The following is a 13,877-nucleotide window of genomic DNA, read 5'->3' as shown; positions in this document are numbered from 1 at the left end:
GACCGGGGCACGAACCCGTGTCCCCTGCGTCGGCAGGTGGACTCCCAACCACTGCGCCACCAGGGAAGCCCCCTCTGCTGTATTTTTGAAGAGTTTGAGAAGGATAGGTGTTAGCTCTTCTCTAAATGTTTGATAGAATTCACCTGTGAAGCCATCTGGTCCTGGGCTTTTTTTTTGTTGGAAGATTTTTAATCACAGTCTCAATATCAGTGCTTGTGATTGGTCTCTTTATATTTTCTATTTCTTCCTGGTTCAGTCTCGGAACATTGTGCTTTTCTAAGAATTTGTCCATTTCTTCCAGGTTGTCCATTTATTGGCATATAGTTGCTTGTAGTAACCTCTCATGATCCTTTGTATTTCTTTAGTGTCGGTTGTTACTTCTCCTTTTTCATTTCTAATTCTATTGATTTGAGTCTTCTCCCTTTTTTTCTTCATGAGTCTGGCTAATGGTTTATCAATTTTGTTTATCTTCTCAAAGAACCAGCTTTTAGTTTTATTGATCTTTGCTCTTGTTTCCTTCATTTCTTTTTCATTTATTTCTGATCTGATCTTGATGATTTCTTTCCTTCTGCTAACTTTGGGGTTTTTTTGTTCTTCTTTCTCTAATTGCTTTAGTGTAAGTTTTGGTTGTTTTTTTGAGATGCTTCTTGTTTCTTGGGGTAGGATTGTAGTGCTATAAACTTCCCTCTTAGAATTGCTTTTGCTGCATCCCATAGGTATTGGGTCATCGTGTGTTCATTGTCATTTGTTTCTAGGTATTTTTTGATTTTCTTTTTGATTTTTTCAGTGATCTCTTGGTTATTATGTAGTGTATTGTTTAGCCTCCATGTGTTTGTATTTTTTACAGTGTTTTTCCTGTAATTGATATCTAGTCTCATAGCATTGTGGTCATAAAAGATACTTGATACGATTTCAATTTTCTCAAATTTACCAAGGCTTAATTTGTGACCCAAGATATGATCTATGTTGGAGAATGTGTCATGAGCACTTGAGTAGAAGGTGTATTTGGTTGTTTTTGGATGGAATGTCCTATAAATATCAATTAAGTCCATCTTGTTTCCTTATTTATTTTCATTTTGCATGATCTGTCCATTGGTGAAAGTGGGGTTTTAACGTCCTCTATTATGATTGTGTTACTGTCGATTTCCCCTTTTATGGCTGTTAGCATTTGCCTTATGTATTGAGGTGCTCCGATGTTGGGTGCATAAATATTTACAATTGTTATATCTTCTTCTTGGATTGATCCCTTGATCATTATGTCGTGTCCTTCTTTGTCTCTTGTAATAGTGTTTATTTTAAAGTCTATTTTGTCTGATATGAGAATTGCTACTCCAGTTTTCTTTTGATTTCCATTTGCGAGGAATATATTTTTCCATCCCCTCACTTTCAGTCAGTATGTGTCCCTAGGTCTGAAGTGGGTCTCTTTTAGACAGCATATTTATGGGTCTTGTTTTTGTATCCATTCATAGACATATCCATCCAGTCTATGTCTTTTGGTTCGAGCATTTAATCCATTTACATTTAAGGTAGTTATCGATATGTATATACCAATTAACATTTTCTTAATTGTTTTGGGTTTGTTATTGTAGGTCTTTTCCTTCTCTTCTGTTTCCTACCTGGAGACGTTTCTTTAGCATTTGTTTTAAAGCTGGTTTGGTGGTGCTGAATTCTCTCAGCTTTTGCTTGTCTGTAAAGGTTTTAATTTCTCCGTCGAATCGGAATGAGATCCTTGCTGGGTAGAGTCATCTTGGTTGTCGGTTTTTCCCTTTCATCACTGTAAATATGTTCTGCCACTCCCTTCTGGCTTGTAGAGTTTCTGCTGAAAGATCAACTGTTAAGCTTATGGGGATTCCCTTGTATGTTATTTTTCCCTTGCTGCTTTTAATATTTTTTCTTTGTATTTAATTTTTGATAGTTTGATTAATATGTGTCTTGGCGTATTTCTCCTTGGATTTCTCCTGTATGGGACTCTCTGCACTTCCTAGACTTGATTGACTATTTCCTTTCCCATATTAGGGAAGTTTTCAACTATAATCTCTTCAGATCTTTTCTCAGTCCCTTTCTTTTTCTCTTCTTCTTCTGGGACCCCTATAATTTCAATGTTGGTGCGTTTAATGTTGTCCCAGAGGTCTCTGAGACTGTTCTGAATTCTTTTCATTCTTTTTTCTTTATTCTGTGTTGCGGTATTTATTTCCACTATTTTATCTTCCAGGTCACTTATCCATTCTTCTGCCTCAGTTATTCTGCTATTGATTCCTTCTAGAGAATTTTTAATTTCAGTTATTGTTGTGTTCATCATTGTTTGTTTGCTCTTTAGTTCTTCTAGGTCCTTGTTAAACGTTTCTTGTATTTTCTCCATTCTATTTCCAAGATTTTGGATCATCTTTAATATCATTACTCTGAATTCTTTTTCAGGTACACTGCCTATTTCCTCTTCATTTGTTTGGTCTCCTGGGTTTCTACTTTGCTCCTTCATCTGCTGTATATTTCTGTCTTCTCATTTTGCTTAAGTTACTACATTTGGGGTCTCCTTTTCTCAGGCTGCAGGTTCTTAGTTCCCATTGTGTTTGGTGTCTCCCCTCAGTGCGTAAGGTTGGTTCAGTGGGTTGCATAGGCTTCCTGGGGAAGAGGACTGGAGCCTGTGTTCTGGTGGATGATGCTGGATCTTGCCTTTCTTATGGGCAGGACCATGTCCTGTGGTGTGTTTTGGGGTGTCCGTGTCCTTATTGTGATTTTAGGCATCTTCTCTGCTAATGGGTGTGCTTGTGCTCCTGTCTTGCTAGTTGTTTGGCATAGGGTGTCCAGCACTGTATCTTGCTGGCTGTTGAGTGTAGCTGGGTCTTAGTGTTGAGATGGCAGTCTCTGGGAGAGCTTTCACCATTTGATATTACATGGAGCTGGGAGGTCTCTGTTTGACCAATGTCCTGATCTCGGCTCTCCCACCTCAGAGGTACAGGCCTGACATCCAGCTGGAGCACCAAGACCCTATCAGTTACACAGCTGAGAAGAAAAGGGAGAATAAAAAGAAAGAAAGAGAGAGAAAAATAAAGAGTAAAAAAATTATTAAAGAGAAAAAAAAGGCAAGAAAAAAAGAAGAGAGAAACAAAACCAAGAAACAAATCCACCAATGATATCAAGTGCTGAAAACTATACAAAAATTAAAAAAAAAAAAAGATAAAACGGATGGACTGAACCCTAGGACAAATGGTAAAACCAAAACTATACAGACAAAATCACACAGAGAATCCTACACATATACGCTCAGAGAAAGAGAAAAAGGAAAAAGGTATATCTATCTATATATAAAAAAAAAAGGAAGAGAGCAACCCAATCAATAAACAAATCTACCAATGATAATAAACTTTAAATACTAAATTAAGATAAACATAAAACCAGAAACAAATTAGATGCAGAAAGCAAACCTGAGTTGCTCCCAAAGTCCACCGCCTCAATTTGGGATGATTCGTTGTCTATTCAGGTATTCCACAGATGCAGGGCACATCAAGTTGATTGTGGAGACTTAATCCACTGCTCCTGAGTCTGCTGGGAGAAATTTCCCTTTCTCTTTGTTCGTACAGCTCCTGGGGCTCAGCTTTGGATTTGGACCTGCCTCTGCATGTAGGTCACCTAAGGGAGTCTGTTCTTTGCTCAGACAGGGCAGGGTTAAAGTAGCAGCCGATGAAGGGCTCTGGCTCACTCAGGCCAGGGGGATGGTGGGGTACAGATCGTGGGGCGAGCCTGCAGCGGCAGGGGGCGAGCCTGCAGCGGCAGAGGACAGCATGAGGTTGCAATAGCCTGAGGCACGTCGTGTGTTCTCCCCGGGGAATTTGTCCCTGGATCACAGGACCCTGGCAGTGGCGGGCTGCCCAGGCTCCTAGTAAGAGAAGTGTGGATAGTGACCTGTGCTTGCACACAGGCTTCTTGGTGGCTGCAGCAGCAGCCTTAGCATTTCATGCCCGTCTCTGGGGTCCACGCTGACAGCCGCAGCTTGCACCTGTCTCTGGAGCTCCTTTAGGTGGTGCTCTGAATCCCCTCTCCTGGTGCACCCTGAACAATGTTCTCTTGCCTCTTAGGCAGATCCAGACTTTTTCCTGGACACCCTCCCAGCTAGCTGTGGCACACTAGCCCCCTTCAGTCTGTGTTCATGCCACCAACCCCAGTCCTCTCCCTGGGATCCGACCTCCGAAGCCCAAGCCTCAGCTCCCAGCCCCCACCCACGCCGGCGGGTTAGCAGACAAGCCTCTCTGGCCGGTGAGTGCTGGTTGGCCCTGATCCTCTGCAGGAATCTCTCTGCTTTACCCTCTGCACCCCTGTTGCTGTGTTCTCCTCTGTGGCTCCAAAGGTTCCCTCCCACCCAACCCCCATCTCCACCAGTGTGTGGAAACTTTTCTTCCTTAGGTGTGGGTCCTGTCCCTATTCTTTTGTCTCTGTTTTTTCTTTTGCCCTACCCAGGTACATGGAGGGTTTCTTGCGTTTTGTGAAGTCTGAGGTCTTCTGCCAGGTGTTCTGTAAGAGTTGTTCCACATGTAGATGTATTTCTGATGTATTTGTGGGGAGGAAGGTGATCTCCACGTCTTACTCCTCCGCCATCTTGAAGGTCTCCTAGATATTTTTCTAAAAACAAAATTCAGTGAATTTTATTTAATTCTACTGAGCTGTAATAATTCTTGTATATTAAGATTGGCAGATTGTAGATTCAAGTTGAAAATGACACTTTTCTTGGTACTGCATTGGTGGTCAAATTTACGTGTATTTTGAGTTAGTGTAGGGTTAAATTGAAAATAATCCTTTTTAGGGTTGTGGCCAGAATGATTAGTAAACAATCTACCAAAACAACCATTTTTTCTTAATGAAAATAAAATGCTGATGGGGATTTTTCAAAACACTGTGAATCAAATTCACACGCTCAGAATGCTAGTGTCTGTAAACAAATCCCTCTTACAATCACTTTTCTAATCACACTGCATTTTTATTCGCATCTTTCTTTTTCCTCCCTTTTACTTGGTGTACTTGTATTTCCTTTCTTAAATACTTTTTCTGTTCAAAAATATTTTTTTAGGAATTTGAAAAATTCAAGGGAAGGCAAAAATGATAGTAGACTTAAATTCCAGTAAAGGTTGATGCTGATTATGATGTAATGGTGGGTGTGTAATAAATGGGCTTGAAAATCTCCAAGACTGTTGATACTGGCTAGTGTTTGGGGGAACTTTGGACACAGATGTTCACATGTATTACTGCACGTTCATTTAATGAGGGAAAAAATATGTGTTTAGATTGATTGATTGATCAAGCAAGAGACTGATTAATCTGGGGAAAAATAAGAGGATGGAATTTGGCAAAGAAAACCTAGTGATGAGAATTATTAAGATCAAGATTTTTAAAATTCTTTTTCTTTGAATTTGCCCTCTGGTGTGTGCTAATCTTGATGTCTGTGATTAAAATCCAACTATTGCTCTTCTGCTTTTTGAAAGTGAAAACTGGTGGAAGATTCTTGTTTCTTTCTGTCATTAGTGTTTGGAATAAGTCATCTGTCTTTGGATGAAATGCCTCAGTCATATAACAGCATTTAAAAATTATAGAGCTGCTGTTATATAATTGGCCTCAGTCACATCTTGTACCCCTTCTGCTGATATAGCAAAAACATACCTATGCAAGTATGGAAGAAATTGTCCACAGCAGACACCAACCCCCATACCACACAGTAGAATGCATTGTTTTACCTAAACTCAAGATGAAAATACTGAACATTCTTCAACCATGGCCGTGTGTTACTTGTCATACCACTGTGTTTTGTTTGCTATTTGTTTGCTATTTTTTCTTTACAATAAGTTTCACTGAAAGTGGTAGGAATCATTCGCCTTGAAGCTTTGGTTTGCCTAGAAGACATGTCAGGAAAAAAAAAAAAAAAAAGAGAAAGAGAGAGATGGGGATGATTCTGGCTTCCTCCCATTTTTCCCCCTGGGGTTTGGTCTAATCTCATCATTTTTTGTTGATTGTATAATATTAACCATTGAGGCATTCAATAGCAGGTTATATGATTGAAATTTCTGGCCATCTGACTCATATAACTTGAGCTTTCATGAAATTTTTGCTATATCCCTCCCCAGTATAATCACAAAATCCCACTGTTTCATTGTCACCCTTGAGAGAATTAACCATATTCTAAAATTAATTAAAACCTGAAAATCAGATTAAATTTATTTTAAGGAAAACAATGTATATTGCTTTAAACCTGTGGTTATTCTTTGTTCCCTACATTGTTATTTCTTTCTGACTCTCTTTTGATCTAAGGCAGAGAAATTTCTGCATAAGATTATCTAAGAAGTATAGCATATAAAATAGCTGGGGCATAAGAGAGTTTGACTTATAAATTATCTGATTAATAGAGAAAAGAGGCAAGGCATAGTGTCTTGTATTCAAAGAAAAAGTTGTCCTTAAAAGTGTAAAATTAGAGCTTGAATGTCTTGGAATCAAAGGACAGAAATAAAATTAATATTAATGTAGGTGTATGGGCTTAAACATCCTACAACCCAATTACGTAACAGGGACAAAATTAGGTAACCATGGTATAACATCTTGTAAAAGAAGAAGTGAAGTTATATAATTAGTCTGCATTTATCAAGCAGCCCATTCCTCCTACATAGGCTCTGAAGAAAGAGGGAGGAGGTGGATAGGGAAGGATTTCTAAGGAATAATGACTAAGAACAGTTTGATATGTGCATTGGTTTCATCCTTTCAGACTTTTTTTGGTATCATGCAGAATATCACTCAGGTGCCTGATGACCTACAGTTTCATTCTTTAAAGTTCTTGATCAAGATGGTCTTTGGAGCAAGAAAAAAATGAACTCAGTGATTTGAGAAACAACCAATGTTTGCCCTATAAGAGCTGAGTCTAAGGAAAGAAGGCAAGAACCTCTAAGAACGTATTTATTTGGATAGATTGTCTTTAGTATTGGGAAGGAGAGTTATTAGGTGTGTAGAGAGCACATCTTTTGTGCCTTGGGTTGTGTGAGCTAGAAAACTGGACTAGTATATTATTAGCACAGTTAAAGATAATGCAGGTAATATGGTATGTTTTGTTAGTTCAACAGTATCATGGTAAGGTACAAAAGAGAGAAGGAAACGGAAGATGCTAATAAGAGGCTTTATTATAGTAATCAATGGTTCTGGTTCTAAGGGGCAATCAATACAGCAGAATCATTCCAACCACCATGCTTACAGTTGTTTCCAGTTCTCTTATTCAATAGCAGTCTTAATAAGACTTTTCTCTCTCCTCTGCTATTAAATCTGAATCAACAGTAATTCCTGATGAAGAAGTGTACTAACTGTCCTTGAGTACACCCAAATTGGAAAAATCTGAACTGATTTCCAGATTGTTTCTACTATTCTCTCCAAAGTTGGAGCTTGTCAACAGTGATGAACCAGCTAGAAGTATGTCCTGATACCATCTCTGTCAGACACCAGGAGTTTAATGTCTTTTGCTTATCTCAAATTTGGGGTGGCAACTTAAAGTCCCTGATGAATTACATGTGATTACTGAAATTGACAACACTGTAATTAATACATAGCTCTTTTGCTACCTACATTGATGCTTCCTCTGAATGCCAGACATCTGGTGATGAAGATACAATGCATGTGTGACTTCCCTGTTTTCAAGGGAACTATTCACTCAGCAATAGAATTTTGAAACTCAAAGAACAAATAGGAGTTAACCAGTGACAATAAACATGTAACAGTTCCTGAAACCAGCTAAAGAGGTAGCAGTAAATGGAAAAAATAAACGTTATCAAACAGGTGAGAAAAATTGTCTCAAATTCTACCCTTTAGAAATTACCAGCATTAATGTTGGATGAACTAAATGTTAACAGGGGAGGCTGGCAAATAACTAAGTTTGTATTTAAAGACATTTGGTGGGTAATGTAATCATTTCATAGTATTTGTCTCTCATTTTATGACTTGGCTTTTTATTTCATTAATATTAACCAAAAACTACTTACTTTTGGTTCTGATGGACTTAAATCTGAATGTCTCAAAAATTGAAATTGGCAAGAGTGAATTGAATTGCTTTTTAAACACATTTCTGACAGTTAATTTGACTTCTTTTAAGATGGGACTATATTTTACGTATATGTCATTTGGCAACAGTTATTTGCTTCTAAACTTTTACAGTGGAAAATAAATCACAAACTTGGTGGTAATGTAGATAGACCCTAAATCAGTGAAATTACCTCTTTGCTGCTTCAGAGCATCCAGCCTGAGAATGTTTATAAGCAGGCAAACTGCCCACTGGCTGAACCGAGGTAAAGAACTGCCTCCCATGCGTTCCCTTATATATTAATTTTTCAAGCCTCCTTCAAAATATTGGATTTTAGGAGTGGTAACAATTTCCATTTATCTCATGAAGTTGATTTCCAGTAGACTTCAAAGGTATTACTTTTCTACATAGATTCATTTAAAAAAATAGAGTAAGAAAATAAACTGTTCCTAAAATGTTATGGTGTAAATACTGCGGGCACTGGCTTGAGACGGATCTGGGTACTGATGTCACCTCTTCCGTATAAGGTGTACTTGGGCAAAGCTGTTTCCTGGTCTGTAACATTCAGATACCAATAGTTCGAAAGGTAACAACATAGGAGATGTAAAGATGTCTCCATATATAAACACTGTTGAAAGTGTTAGAAAGGGAAGTACAGGAGAAATATCATATATTAATAGATGCTATGAGTGCAGACAGGAGAAACTGATTGGGACTTTCAATATAAAAACTTATTTTAAATGATAAATAAACAGTGTTAGCAACTTTCCATATTTACTTTCAGTCTTTTTTTTTAAACATGGCATTGTTTTTGTAATACACACACACATATATTCACGTATGTGTATATGTATATGTGTATTCAGATAATGAAAATAGGACAAAAATCAAGTTAAAAATAATCACCTGAAATCCTAATACCCAGAAATAACCATCATTAACATTGGGTTAATGTCATTCCAAATATATTTCTAAGCATATATGCAGATAAAAATATAGATAAAGGGATTAAAAATTGTTTTATAAAAATAGGATCACTCCAAAGGTACTATTTTAACATGAAGCCTTAAAATTTCGATCTTGTACTGAATGCCTCTCTATGAAGCATGAAAACATTCACCCCTAGTGTGTCTCACCCTTTCCACCTGGCCCCATGTCTCCATATTTGTTACTTGTGTTATGTTTACATTGTTACATTAAAACATTCACACAGGGAACTCTGCTCAATGTTATGTGGCAGCCTGGATGGGAGGGGAGTTTGGGGGAGAATGGAACATGTACATGTATGGCTGAATCCCTTTGCTGTGCACCTGAAACTATCACAGCATTGTTAATCAGCTATACTCCAATGTAAAGTAAAAAGTTAAAAAAACAAGCAAACAAAATTCACATTGTCCTAGAACCATAATTTCCATGTTTGATTAGTATTAAGAGTATATTTCAATGAAATCAGTGTTCTCCATCCATCATTCACCATGGCTTTGCATTTCTAAACAGTTTATCGTCTCTCTAAATTGGCTCTGTTTCATGGTCAAAGTCTATGTAAAGATAAATTTCAGAAGGGCTCATAGGTGCCTGTATATCATGAGGTCTTCCATGTTTGCCAATGTCACTCTTTTACCTTAAACATGAGTAATACTAAACCTCAATGCGATATTCTTGGGTCACATTTGTAGCCATTGTTCCATGGTCTTCTAGCACTAGATGTTGCTGCACAAAAGTCTAAGGAGAACCTGAACTTTCCCTGCAAAGGGTTATTTGTTTTTTATGCCCAGATGCTTTAAACATTCTTTTCTTTATTTTCCTCTAGACTGGGATATTTTGCATAGTTGCTCTGCTTTTTTTCTTCATCTTGTTTGAATGGCCCTTTTCAAACATTCTGGTTTGTTTTTTTTCCTAATAAAGTATTGCTGACTTCTTGACTGTCTCCCTTTATCTGAGACCAGAGTGCTTTCCCTTCACAGGGTATGGTTTGAGAGCTGAGAGTTTTTAGTTCTTTCTGTTTCTCTTCAGATAGAAGGCTGGAGGGAGTACTGATGGCCATATACATTCTTTCTTAGAATACTAGGGTCTGTTTTCCCTTCTGACATTTTGGTAAATGTCCTGTATCAGGGAGAAGGGGTATCTCCCTTTCCTGTAGGGAGACATCCTCAGTCTTGAGGTAACTTTCTCAACTCATTATGAAGCACTGGATGGATTCCTCCCTTATTTCAGAGAGAAGCATTCTCTCCCACATTCCTCACTCAGAGGCATGTCTGTATTTCTCAGACAAGGGAAACTGTAAGGAAACCTATTCAACTTATTTTTTTCTCAATTTGTGGTTATGGACATAAATTCTTAGTAAGTTTGGACTCAACCATTGGCTTGGGGGAGGGATCAGTGTTTGAAGTCAGACAGTGACTCACAACAACTCTCTGCCCCAGAAGTTTCTCTTATTTTATTAGCTGCCAGAGCTACTGCACTGGGTCAAGCTTCATTTCTTGTTTGTTTGTTTTGGTTGTATTTAACTGTTTTTGCTCTTTTTAAAAATGTATTCTGCAAGGCAGCTTTCATCCTTCATCTTAACCTGAAAATCAGTACAGAATTTTGACCTAAGCCCAGAAAGCTTCTCCTCTGGTCTTTGAAGGTGGTGTGTTGTCCCTGGGGGGAAACTCTCTGGAAGAGTAGAGCCTCCTGTGTGAGCTAAGCTTCTGAGAAGGATATTTAACCAATAGGCTCTTTTATTTTTTTACTCTTAGCTCTCACCAGTGTCAAGGGTCCTGCATTTTTCCCAGTTTTGTTGTTGTTGTTACTGCTTAGAAGCTGAATAAGAAAGAAGACTCACACCTCCCTGACTTTCCTGTGGTTGGGAAATTCTTATATTTCCTCTTGATTTATTCTTCTTTGCTCTGAGATTTACAGCCCTAAAGGGAAATGGGGAGCAACCAGATGAGGCACACTATCAAGATTGTTTAAAACTCCAGCATGTTTAATGATTGGAAAGCAAAACTTTAAAAGAAGTATAGCTAAAATAAAGTAAGCCTAAAATTGGAAAGCCTTTTCCTTTCCAAAATGTGTTTCTGCAGGAATTCTCTCAGGTTTGAAAGGCAGAATTATATCAGGTTAATATCTCCAGGTGGAGAGGTAGCTTTCTGTTTTACTTTCAAATGCTATTAATTGAATAATATTAAATTTTTTTCTAAGCGTCCATCTTGTTAATGTATGAGAATAACGGGGTGGAGTTAGGTTTTCCTCTGTATTCTTCACTGTGAAGAGCACTGCTTGAGAAACCTGCCTCATACCATGGATATGAGGATTAAGTGAGCAAATATTTAGAGAGCACTTGGTAAATGCTTGATGAGTATTATCTATCTGCAGCGGCAACAGTGGGAGTTTCCTCATTTGTCTTTGTTCTTATTGAACATTCTCCTTGAGGTGTTTTGGCCTTAAATGAGATTTTGCACAGTATTTAAAGCATAAATTCTACTGGTTTTCCATTTGAGCTTTTGTCTGGAACACGTTGGTTTCATTGGTTAAAACACGATGTAAGTAAAGTTGATGGGTTTTGTTGAGGACAGGCCTCAGGTGCACTTTTTATAATGGTCCCCAGCAACAGGCTTAGTCTTCTTAACCTGTGTCCAGGCCCAGGGAAGTAAGGAAACCACATATACGACAACACACCCATAGCCCTTCCATGAAAAATGTCACTGGAATTGAGGATTTGGATTGCTATATCCTTAACTTCAATCTTGACGTCACTCAAGCATAGTTCACCATTCATTATGTTGCATTTCTCCAAGAGGTTTATTCCCTTTGCACACATGAAAATTATACACAGTCATTTATGTATGAGGATGCCATCGTACCGAGCCACCCACAAAAGAGAAGGTATTTTGATTATAGCATCCTAAATCTGGATTATTTTAAATAAGTGATTATTTTACTTGATTTGCTTTGAATTTCTTCGTTAAGTTGGTGCAACTGTTTTATACCATCCATGATACTCAGGTGGGTCCTTGGATCTGCAGCTTGGGCACCATCTGAGACTGTGTTAGGAATGCAGAAGCTCAGGCCCCAGCCCAGACCTTCTGAATCAGAATTTTCATTTTTCCAAGATTCGCCCGAAATTCACATAGACATTAATATTCAATGTTATACTACCAGTGTAACTGAGACCTTCTTTGATAGGGGAAGCCGTAACACTCAGAAGAAACCTGGATATAAAAGACCTTTAAATGTATGACTCAGAAGCTGATAATGATAATGAATTGTAGTCTTAAAATGGTTAAAATGGTCAATATTATGTTATTGATGTTTTACCATAACAAAACAAAACAAAAAAAACAAATTACAGTATATTCACAGAAAAGAACAGAGATGAAAATAAAGGTAGTACAGCTACACTCAGTATGATGAATCTCTCAAATATAATGCTGAGTAAAGAAAGCTGTATAGAACATAATGTATAACATTAAATGTATGTAAGTTCATTTATATAAATGACAAAGTAGGCAAAGCTAAAATATAGAGTATAGGGGTGTAAGTGAAGTGATTAGTATAAAAAGAAAAGCACTGAGGCAGTTACCATAGAACGCAGATTGGAGATTATCTTTAGTGTAAGGATCCGGAGGGCAAATGAAAGGTCCTCTCGGGTGCTGGCAGTGCTCTATTTATTTAGGTATTCACTTGATAAAATTTTAAGTGTGCATTTTAAATGCATTTTTCTGTATGTGTTATATTTCACAATAAAATGAAGAATTATAAAAGTGGTTATATGGTAAGGATACTAGTGGAAGATCTGGATGGAGTGAGTATGATTCCTTTGATTTTGTGCCATTTCTATTTAATGTTTTAAACTATGAGGTTATTACATTTATTTTTTTAATTTGAAATGCTATATCAGTAAGCCATCAAATGACCTGGATTAGATAACTGCAAAAAAAATCTTGATTTTACATATTCAACCTCTATCACCTTCCAGAAAATACAAAGACTTTTTGTGCAAATATAAATACAGATGTCTTAATGGTAAGTATTAAATTTGGTTTCTCTTCAAAGTCCAACATTCTGTATTAAGTTCCACTTGGAAACCCTACTTTTTGACCTAGATCATTAAACACTAGGCATTTAATTATTACAGATAAAAGGAAAACTTTAAAGAAAGATGAATTTCTTTGTTCCTTTTTCAGACCAAACACCGCTTAGCCAGGGCCCGTACCAGGGTAGCAGTTCTCCCCACAGAGAGGCCTCACAGCAAGCCAAATTAACTTCCTTGTTTGGATCACACATTACATTTCTGAATAAAGCCATTTCCCTACCGAAGATCAGGAAATACTGATGTGCAAGAAGGTTAGGCTTCCAAGTTGAGAATATCATCTGTTACCCTTGGCCCATTGGGCGGCTACTTCTTCCCTGGTCTATGTTCCTTGTTCAGGTGTCCTTTTGAATGGCTACACAAAAAATTAATAACCCCTTCTAAAAGTAAAAGTCTTATTTTGGGGTAAGATGGCATTGAAAGTTGGATAAAAAATCAGGGTAAACAATGTTAACATGTTTCTTTTGAAAAAATACATTTAGCTCTGAAAGCAGCATCCTGTTGGAAATCCAGAGAACGGCTTATCAAGGACAGCCAGTTTAGGAAAAGGTATATACTTTAGGAAGCTTATGGGTTATATTTGGGGAGCCATTCTTTACTTAAAATCACTGGGGGCTTCCCTGGTGGCGCAGTGGTTGAGAGTCCGCCTGCCGATGCAGGGGACACGAGTTTGTGTCCCGGTCCGGGAGGATCCCACATGCTGCGGAGCGGCTGGGCCCGTGAGCCGTGGCCACTGAGCCTGTGCATCCGGAGCCTGTGCTCCGCAAC

General features: G+C 38.0%; 1 protein-coding gene across 2 annotated transcripts in view; it reads left to right on the top strand.

Annotated features, from left to right (window-relative positions):
* Window positions 1-13,877, top strand: part of PLCB1 (phospholipase C beta 1) — a 686,206-nt gene that overhangs the window by 126,823 nt on the left and 545,506 nt on the right. The window lies entirely within an intron of this gene.

This window comes from Lipotes vexillifer, unplaced genomic scaffold (assembly GCF_000442215.2).
Source record: "Lipotes vexillifer unplaced genomic scaffold, Lipotes_vexillifer_v1.1 scaffold257, whole genome shotgun sequence".
NCBI classification, from domain to species: domain Eukaryota; kingdom Metazoa; phylum Chordata; class Mammalia; order Artiodactyla; family Lipotidae; genus Lipotes; species Lipotes vexillifer.
This window is presented reverse-complemented; position numbering and strand designations above follow the sequence as displayed.